General features: G+C 35.9%; 1 pseudogene; it reads left to right on the top strand.

The window, feature by feature from the left end:
- Window positions 1-3,921, top strand: part of LOC107662740 (ribonuclease inhibitor-like) — a 5,991-nt pseudogene extending 2,070 nt beyond the window's left edge.
- The last annotated feature ends 5,547 nt before the right edge of the window (window positions 3,922-9,468 follow it).

Genomic DNA, 9,468 nt, shown 5'->3' with positions numbered 1-9,468 from the left:
GTGTGTGTCTGTAGATGATCTGTCTGTGTGTCTGTAGATGATCTGTTTGTGTGTCTGTAGATGATCTGACTCTGTGTGTCTGTAGATGATCTGACTGTGTGTGTCTGTAGATGATCTGTGTGTGTCTGTGGATGATCTGTCTCTGTGTGTCTGTAGGTTGTCTGGCTGTATGGTGCAGAGGAAGGCTGTGGTTATTTGTCTTTAGCTCTGAGTTCAAACCCCTCACACATGAGAGAGCTGGATCTGAGCTACAATCACCCAGGACCATCAGGAGTCCAGCTGCTCAACCACAGACTGGAGGATCCAAACTATAAACTGCAGATACTCAAGTATGTGGGGTAAAAGTTAAGAAAACTTAATGTCTGCAGTGTATTTCTGATTGGCACTTATTGGTGCTTTCTCAGGGTCAGTGGTCGATTACCTTGTTCCAGATTGAGCCAATTGAGGGATGACACTGCTTCTTAATAATTGACTGTTTAATCAATACGGTTAACGTTTTGATGCTTCCAAAAAATGTAAATGAGCTATGCTCATATTATGATTTTAAAATATAATTTTGGCTGCCCCTGAAATGGGTCATATATCATTGACATTCAAGGATGCTTCTTCTGCATGGACAGAGCAAAAACATAATGTAAGAGTTTAAAATGCATATACTCAGTTTTACTGAATGATAAAATTGGCCTTTTTTAACTTAATGCAGTTTAACAGAATGCACAAAGCAAACTGTTTGCTGAAATAAGCACAGCACTGAAATAAGAGTGTGTGGTTTAATGTGTGGTTTATTGTCAGTAAAGTTTTGTTCCTTTGGTAGTTCTGCATATTTCTATGGCATTGCTGTCGAAGAGTAATTAACTGGTTAAGTGGATTTACTTCCTGTAAAGTTAGAAAGTTAGCATGAGTATTATAATGTTTAAAGCTGATGTCATAACAAATGTCAGTAGAGCCAGAAGATTTTATGAGCAGTTCATTCATAAATCCACCTCAGCATCATTCTGTGGAGATTCTGTGGGACTACATAAAGTGAATAAAATGTTTAGGATAAACAAATATTGTTATTAAGAATAATGCACTGAGATTTCAATCACAAGTGAAGACTCCATGAACCAGAGAAAAATTATCAAAAAAGAGCAGTTTTTTTTTTTACTGTTAAATGAAGAAAAGTTAGTTTAGGATTAGTTGGGTACGTGATATTCACATCACAATCACAAAATCATTATCCCATTATACATGAGTCAGGAGAAGGTCAGCAGCAATGCCCATTTTCCACTCTCAGGCTACAACTAACATTAACATGACAGTTAAAACCCTTTCCTCAGCTCAAAACGAACTGGAGAAATGGTAGGGACTGTGTGACTTTGTTCCAGAGGCGTGTTAAGGGCAGGTTTTATGCTAGAGCTGTGTGGCTACTGGACCGATGGTGGAAACACAGCATGATTTTGGCCTTGTGGCAAGATGTCTGAGGCTCTGGCCTGACAGCGGAAAAGCAGCTATTGAGACATACAGCTCTGTAAAGATGTTTTGGAATGTGTTGAGGAAAGCGCTACACAAATATGACTTGACTCCTTATATTAATGGACTGTATGTGAATGTGTACATTTGTGTCTTTTTAGTTTGGATCATGGAGGGCCCTTCTGGATCAAACCAGGACTACAGAAATGTGGGTTCTTTCTCTGACACAGACATGCACATTAAATTAAAACAAATGAGATTAAATAGTTTTTACCTGTCTTGTCTTGTGTTCAGATGCCTGTGATCTCACACTGGATCCAAACACAGCAAACACTCGACTCATTCTGTCTGAAAACAGAAAGATCACGTATGTGGAAGTTAATCAACTGTATCCTGATCATCCAGAGAGATTTGCTGATATTCCTCAGGTTCTGTGTCGAGAGAGTCTGACTGGACGCTGTTACTGGGAGGTTGAATGGAGGGACTGGGCTCATATAGCAGTGGCCTTTAAAGGGATCAGCAGGAAAGGAGGGCCTGTCTGTAGGTTTGGATACAATGACAAATCCTGGTGTCTTTTCTGCACTGATAATGGATTTGCTGTCTGGCACAAAAATGTGTGTAGTAACATACCAACCCCTTCATCCCGCTCTAAGAGTGTAGGAGTGTATCTGGACCGGTCGGCCGGCACTCTGTCCTTCTACAGTGTCTCTGACACACACACACTCACACACTTACACACATTCAACACCACATTCACTGAACCCCTCTATGCAGGGATTGGGGGTTTTTCAGTCATCTGTGTCCCTGTGTCAAATTTAACAACAGACAATGCTTTCTGCCTTGATAATATGTCTATTTATGAAAAAGTTTAATGACACTTGTGAGGATCAGAATAATAATGTATGAATTCAACTACAGTAAAGTTAATTCAGAATGTAGTACATGTAAACAGAGAAAAAATATCATAGTAAAAACAAATCTATTATTTTCATTAATACTATAAATCACCATGTTTCTACCATTGCCATTAACAATAATAATACATACAAACAAAAATTATTAATGAACTTGTAATGGATATTTATAGGGGCATGATAGGTTTTATGGAGGTTTTATGCAGTAGCATTAGGCGGTGGTGGAGAAGTAGACAGTTCCTTTAGGCCTGTATATCTTCAGTAGTGACAGCTGCACTAAATATGGGAGTGAATCCCCTAAATTACAGTTTCATATGTGTATGGCACAGAACTCACTCTGACCATAGAAACGTTCTTATGTCTTGTGTGTGGTATTCGCTATATTTGACCAAATTAATATTATAGCAACCAAAGTGTTATGTTCTGTTTTTTTTCCTTTGTTTTTTGTTTTGTTTTTAAACTAAACCATCGTCTACAGATGTGTTGTGTTTTGTTTACAGTAAAGGGACTTTAATCAACAACTGCTGATAGAACATCGAGGGCAACCAGAAATAAAGTGTTAACTGCCATAGCCAAAGAGCACAAAACTCACTAAACCACTATAAATAGGACAGCATAATGGATCATTTAATCATTTGACAAAGTACAAAAAAATGTCATTTCAATTTCAAAAACCAAGAGAAGGGTCGCTTTTTTGTCATTAAATGATATACAATATAATGAGATACAATTACAATGCCACATATCATAAAACATAACATGTAGTAAATCAGCTATTCTCCCTTAGAAGACAGTTACAGTACAACATCATGAAGTAGCAGTTAAAGCCACACATGTGCAGTAGAACACCAGCAGCTGTTACTTAAGGTCCCTTGTGTTTGTAATATACACTTATTATGTGTGTTTTGCAACTTCTTGTTTGGATTTGGCTCATAAAGTTATCAAGTTTTTGCTGTTGATAAAATAGGCAGGTGTGGGTTGTGATATTTTGGTCTTCTTTTCAAGATGAAGCATTTTCATTTATCTTGGTTTGTAATAGGCTCGTTCTTGTTTGCTTTTTTTTCTAACAAGATCTGGCAACACGAATGAGTCAAGACTCAAACCTTTCTCAGTGGTTTTCTTGCAAAACACATACAAAAGAAAGACATGTCCCTAATGCACACTTAAATAAGTCACTATAGTTGTTCAGTTCGGTTCCGTACACACTGCGTATAATTTCTGGAAATGCGATTGTCCCTACCTGAAATTTTTGGGAGTCAATTCAGTTGTCGGATGCGGTTGTCACTCCTGTAAATTACTGAAATGTGTGTGAACAGAACAGGATTAAGCACTAAAAGGTGAACTGACAACCGAATGTAGCTGCAGTGTCTACATGGCCTTAGAATCTCTCAACACTGCAGAAAATAATACATTTATACTACTTCACCTGTGGATTCTCCTGCTGAGTCTCATAAGTATGGGAAACTGCAGATTTTACTGTTTGGGCTACAAACAACTGTAAAGTTAAACTGTTTAAAAGAATGTAAACTGTGCAAATAAAGCTCATCAAACTTGCTTGGGTCTAGTCTAGTTTCTAGTTTTATATATTTCAGATTATTGTGCTTAGTCAGCACTTTCAGCCAATGTTTATGTATTTTTTTTTAATTCATATTAAAGTTTTAGACGTGGTTTGTTTCTTTTTCTTATATTTGTTCAAATTTGGTGTCTTACCTGTATATACCATTGGCCTATTGTAAATATGAAACTCACTTTTGAAATGAACTCATTATATTGTCTGTTTACAGTACTGCTCTGTGAGAAAGGCAAGAAAGAAAGGATGAGAAAGGGTCGTTGGGATCATTTCTGGGTAAGAACCCTGACTGACAATGTGTACAGATACTTTGATATGAGAAGAAACTCCAGCAGCTTTCATGTAATGATTGTCAGAGAGGAGACAAACTGATTCACATGACACAGAAATACCGCAACACAGAAGAACATCATGAACTGCCTAAAGCATACACAATCACATAGGCAATCTTGATTTAAATCTTGGTGAATAACAATCAGCAGTTCTCTTCATACTTCAGATGTCAGAGGTGTTTTGAATGCATCGCACGAGGATGGATCTACAATGGAATGAAGAGTCATTCAGATCCTTCTTTTGTCTTGAGACAAAAGCAAATGAACCGGTTCCTCCAGACATATCAGCCCTGCGGTGTGTTTACTGCAAATCTGCAGTGTTTACTGTATGTCTTATAATGAGCAACATCACTCCACACGGTGCAAGCTGACACGACCCAGTTCATCATGTTTGCACTTTCAGTTTACTCATTTATAAATTAACTGTAATTAGGATGTAATTCAGTTTATGCTGATCCCTTATTTTTCTCTAATGCAGCTTGAATAGGGCCTTAATATTATTGTTTTGAACTGAACAGACTTGACTTGTCATGGCATGAAGGGATTCAACCATGTATCGCTCCCTTCTGCACAGAGACCAATGAGATAAACAGCTTCGTTACAAGAGCTGATTTATGATGAAAATAAAAGTTTAAAGTTAGACTTCACAAATTGTTTTAACTTTCCCATTGTTTCTTTTAATATGTTCTATGTTATAGACAATCTAGAAAAACTGGACACCTTTGCAGGACTGTTACATTATTAATTCTATTAAAAATCTTATAGGCTATATCAGATTTGTGTTAATGCATTAGACACAACAGAATTCTTAGTTTTACACAGGTATGAACTCAGCAACAATCCTAGATTTTTTACAGGAACACAGAAGCTGCTGCGCAATTATGTTTTTAACCTTGTGCTTCTGCGCAGGTCACCCAAATAAAATGTGTCTGTTTTTTTTTCTCTGTTAAATTAAATAAATCTCTTTATACTGAAATACACCCCAGAAATGAAAATTATTGGGAGGACTTGCACAAAACATTTTCTGTTCATTCATTGTAGAGGGTTTTCAGTGCTATTTCTCTAAAAAGACTGACATGTGGCCTTGTTAGGAGATGACCAACGCTTCGCTTCACCTGTGAGTGGTCGTAATGTTTTGGCACATCGGTGTCCTCAACAACACAAACAAAAATAAAACTATCTCTTTGTATCCAGTACCATGTGACGTGTGCTACAGGTATTCAGCGTTGGTCTCAGTGTATGACATAAGAGAAACGTTCAGCAGTTCTCTTCATGCTTCAGATGTCAGAGGTGTTTTATAAGCATCACAGGAGGCTGGTGGAACCATATATTTTAATAACTGTGGTTTGTTAAATAAAGAGTCACTGAGATCCTCCCTGTTCTCTCACAATTGAGTATGTGATGCCGAAGTGAACAAACCAGTTCCTCCAGGCGTGCTGTTCCTGCAGTGTGCTTTTGTCATTATGACCTTATATTTTTATTTTAATAAACCTGCTTCAAAAAATACACATCTACATAATACTATACATGGCAAAGGGCCAAAAATACACTTAGTCGTTATGAATGTTTACAATAGAATAAATATTTTTAGCACAAAAGTACTGGTAGGCTATGAACTGCTTCAGACTGGAAGATTCAATGGTGGATTGGTTTTAGGAGAGTGAACCCTCTGTGATGAACGTGCATCACACGCCCCCTTCTGGAAAGAGAAAGAAGTCAAAGTCAAAGTCAAAGTCTGCTTTATTGTCAATTCTGCCACATGTACAGCACATACATACAGAGAATTGAAATCGCGTTACTCTCAGACCCTTGGTGCATACAGTTAACACTTAACACTAACAGTAGACATAATATAGATACATACAGTTTAAAAAATATATAAAATACAATCTATACAATATATAAATAAGTACATTGTAAAAAAAAAAAAAAGAGATAGAAAAAGTGTCAGTTAGAGTGCAAACCAGTGATATAAACAACTGTGAAGATATAATGAGTGTAGGGCAAAAAGAGCGTATCAGTCTGTTAGAATTGAAATTGCGTTACTCTCAGACCCTTGGTGCATACAGTTAACACTTAACACTAACAGTAGACATAATATAGATACATACAGTTTAAAAAATATATAAAATACAATCTATACAATATATAAATAAGTACATTGTAAAAAAAAAAAAAAGAGATAGAAAAAGTGTCAGTTAGAGTGCAAACCAGTGATATAAACAACTGTGAAGATATAATGAGTGTAGGGCAAAAAGAGCGTATCAGTCTGTTAAAGTGATAAAGAGCTAAAGAGCTAAAGAGCTCAGAGAACAGTCTTTAATTAAATCCAGGTGTGTGAGTGCTGAGTGGAGGGTAGTGGCGATGGCGTCATCGGTCGAGCGGTTGGACCGATAAGCAAACTGGAAGGGGTCCAGGGAGGGGGGGAGGTCAGACTCGATATGGTGCATGACTAGCCGTTCAAAGCACTTCATGAGGATGGGGGTAAGTGCAACTGGACGGTAGTCATTGAAGCAGGATGGAGACGACTTCTTCGGGACTGGAATGATGGTGGTAGCTTTGAAGCATGTGGGGACAACAGCCTGGCTTAGCGAGATGTTGAAAATGTCTGTGAAGACATCAGTGAGTTCCACTGCACAGGAATGTTGACAGGACCCGGAGCTTTGCGTGCGTTGATCCTGCTGAGGGATCTCCTCACGCTGTCTTTAATATTTATTAGTTTATTTTCACCGTTCAGAATTGAACTGAGAATGAATCTTAAACTACTGAATTTGAATTCAAGTTCATTGTAGTTTAATTGTACCTTGAATGTGAATTTAATGAAGTGTGGCTAGAATTAAAACTGGTTAGTTAATTCAAAGATATTCATATATGTGTTATAATTTAGTGTGCATTTCGAGTCATTCACTATGAATTGTTATGATACACACAAACAAATGGGGTATTTCCAGAAACATTAGATGATATCAATATTTGAAATACCTATATACATTTGCATTTAATAAATATAGTTTACTATATTTATTACACTAAATTTAATTTTGTGAAAATGTTCTTCAGACATCACATGAGGAGCTGTCATTAACTATACCAATACTTTGGTGTGGTTCATTTTATAGGTCACAAACATGTTCATATTATATTTCATATCATACTTTATATATTCATGCTATGATCATTGATGTTATTTAAATTATTAGATATCATGCTAAATCTAAACACATAAAAATATTCTCAGGCTGACCCATGACTCTTTAATGAGTCTAGATTCAGATTTCTGGCTTATTTCGACTGATTATCAATTGCAACTAAATTAATTTACATTATAATTTACATATATTAACTACAGTAAACATAACGTTTTAGTATATTATATTAACGTTTAAGTGAGTTCCAGAAGCTTTAAAATAGTTTACTGTGAGGGTGGATCATATCAACATTGCTGTGTCCTTTTTGGGTTGAATTTTCTTACTATTTCCATATCCTTCACCTGGCTGTTTAATCAAATGAAGTTGCTTTAATGGAATACAAATGTTTGTCTTTAGGAGACAAACCATGGACGTCATTTTATTGAGGATTTATTGTGTCTTGTTGGCCAGCTGCTTTTCCCACTTAGTGCACAATGCTTGGGCTATACAGCTGCTGATGGAGTGACTGTGAATTTGACATTATCTCTTTTCTGACTGCCATAATCCATCTCTCTTCTAATTTGGAAAGTTATGCAAATGTAATAGTGGATTTGATGAGAATGGGAAGCCCATAAGTGCGATCCATAAGTGTGATAATGTATTTCAGCTGATCATTATGCAAAATAAATCAATACACCAAAATAAACCCAATATAAATAAATATCAATGCAGAGGGAAGGGGTCTTGTATCACCAATAAGAGCTTTATTTTGTGATTATAACTGGATGATGTGGGAGTAAAAAATATTTTTCAAATCTTTTGTGTTCTCTCACGAAACCAGTTGAGTTCAGACAAACAAGTAATTTGATAAACAAAATGCTATTTGACTGTCATTAATCAAACTTATTCTGAATAGCCTGTGCTTTGCTCTGAATCACTACGTGTAAGCAGGATAAAAACAAACAAGAACAAAACATCTGATTTTATTGGACTCTTCATGAAACTCCTCCTTGAATTCCAAGGTAAGCAGGCAGAACCGTTAAAACTGAAAGCAAACACACACTGCAGCTTTTCATCAGCAAGGAAAGAGGCTGAAAAAACAACACTGACCAGCAGGATTTTTTTTATGGTAAGTACATTTTTAAAGCTACACTTGATATTTCTGGTTATACAGTTCAAAACAATGATAAATGTTTTCACCTGAAGCCTTTTGTTTTGAATTGACCTGCTTAAATCAAATATCCGACCTGCACCTTTATATAAAAAATAATGATGAACCTTCAGGTTCATTTTCCATGGTACATATTTTAGAAAATTTAAAGATTATTATGTAGATGACTGAAAATAATTCAACAATAAACATGACCTGAAATCATTTTGACCTGAAATTATTCATATTTATATAGAATTTGCCTGCTTGATTCACATGCTTTTGTTTTTTTCTGAAATGTTTTTTGTCAGAGTTTTCTTAAGACAGTTTTTGAAAGAATAATCCCACAGCAGAGGCTGAGTTTTTTTGTTTTGTCGAGGATCTGCTGAAGTGGAGCATCTGTGGCCTTTGTGTTTCTGTTGAAAGACTCCTGTCCTTTTCAATTCCTTGCCCTCTTTCTTTTTACAAAGAATGTTTTTAACCAGATCAGTCTTTGATCTAAGAAGGCATTTGTGCACAGTTTAATTACATTAAAGTATATTCCTTTCATTAACAGATGTGAAATTAAATAATGACCATTGTGATTTTTTTTATGTTTCCCAGTAATCCAGTTTTTCTGGTCACTATGGTTTTTCATAGAAATATGATCTGATCTGAAGAATTAAAAGGATTTTACATTCAGAACATGTATTCAATACTTCATTTGGATTCAATTGTTTTTAAACTTCAAAAATACATATAAAACTAAACTAATAGAACTTGTTTGTGATGCTGTGTGTAAAAGATGCATGATGTGTCTATATGCTGTGTCTACTGCTTGTGTATGCATGAAGGATGTGAATGTGCCTCATTTATTAAGTATATATGTATTTGCAGGCCTTATAGTTTTCTGAAAAGAAAGATGAGCGACGTTGCTTCTAAA

Source organism: Sinocyclocheilus anshuiensis, unplaced genomic scaffold, assembly GCF_001515605.1.
Source record: "Sinocyclocheilus anshuiensis isolate Anshui unplaced genomic scaffold, SAMN03320099.WGS_v1.1 scaffold687, whole genome shotgun sequence".
Taxonomy (NCBI): domain Eukaryota; kingdom Metazoa; phylum Chordata; class Actinopteri; order Cypriniformes; family Cyprinidae; genus Sinocyclocheilus; species Sinocyclocheilus anshuiensis.
This window is presented reverse-complemented; position numbering and strand designations above follow the sequence as displayed.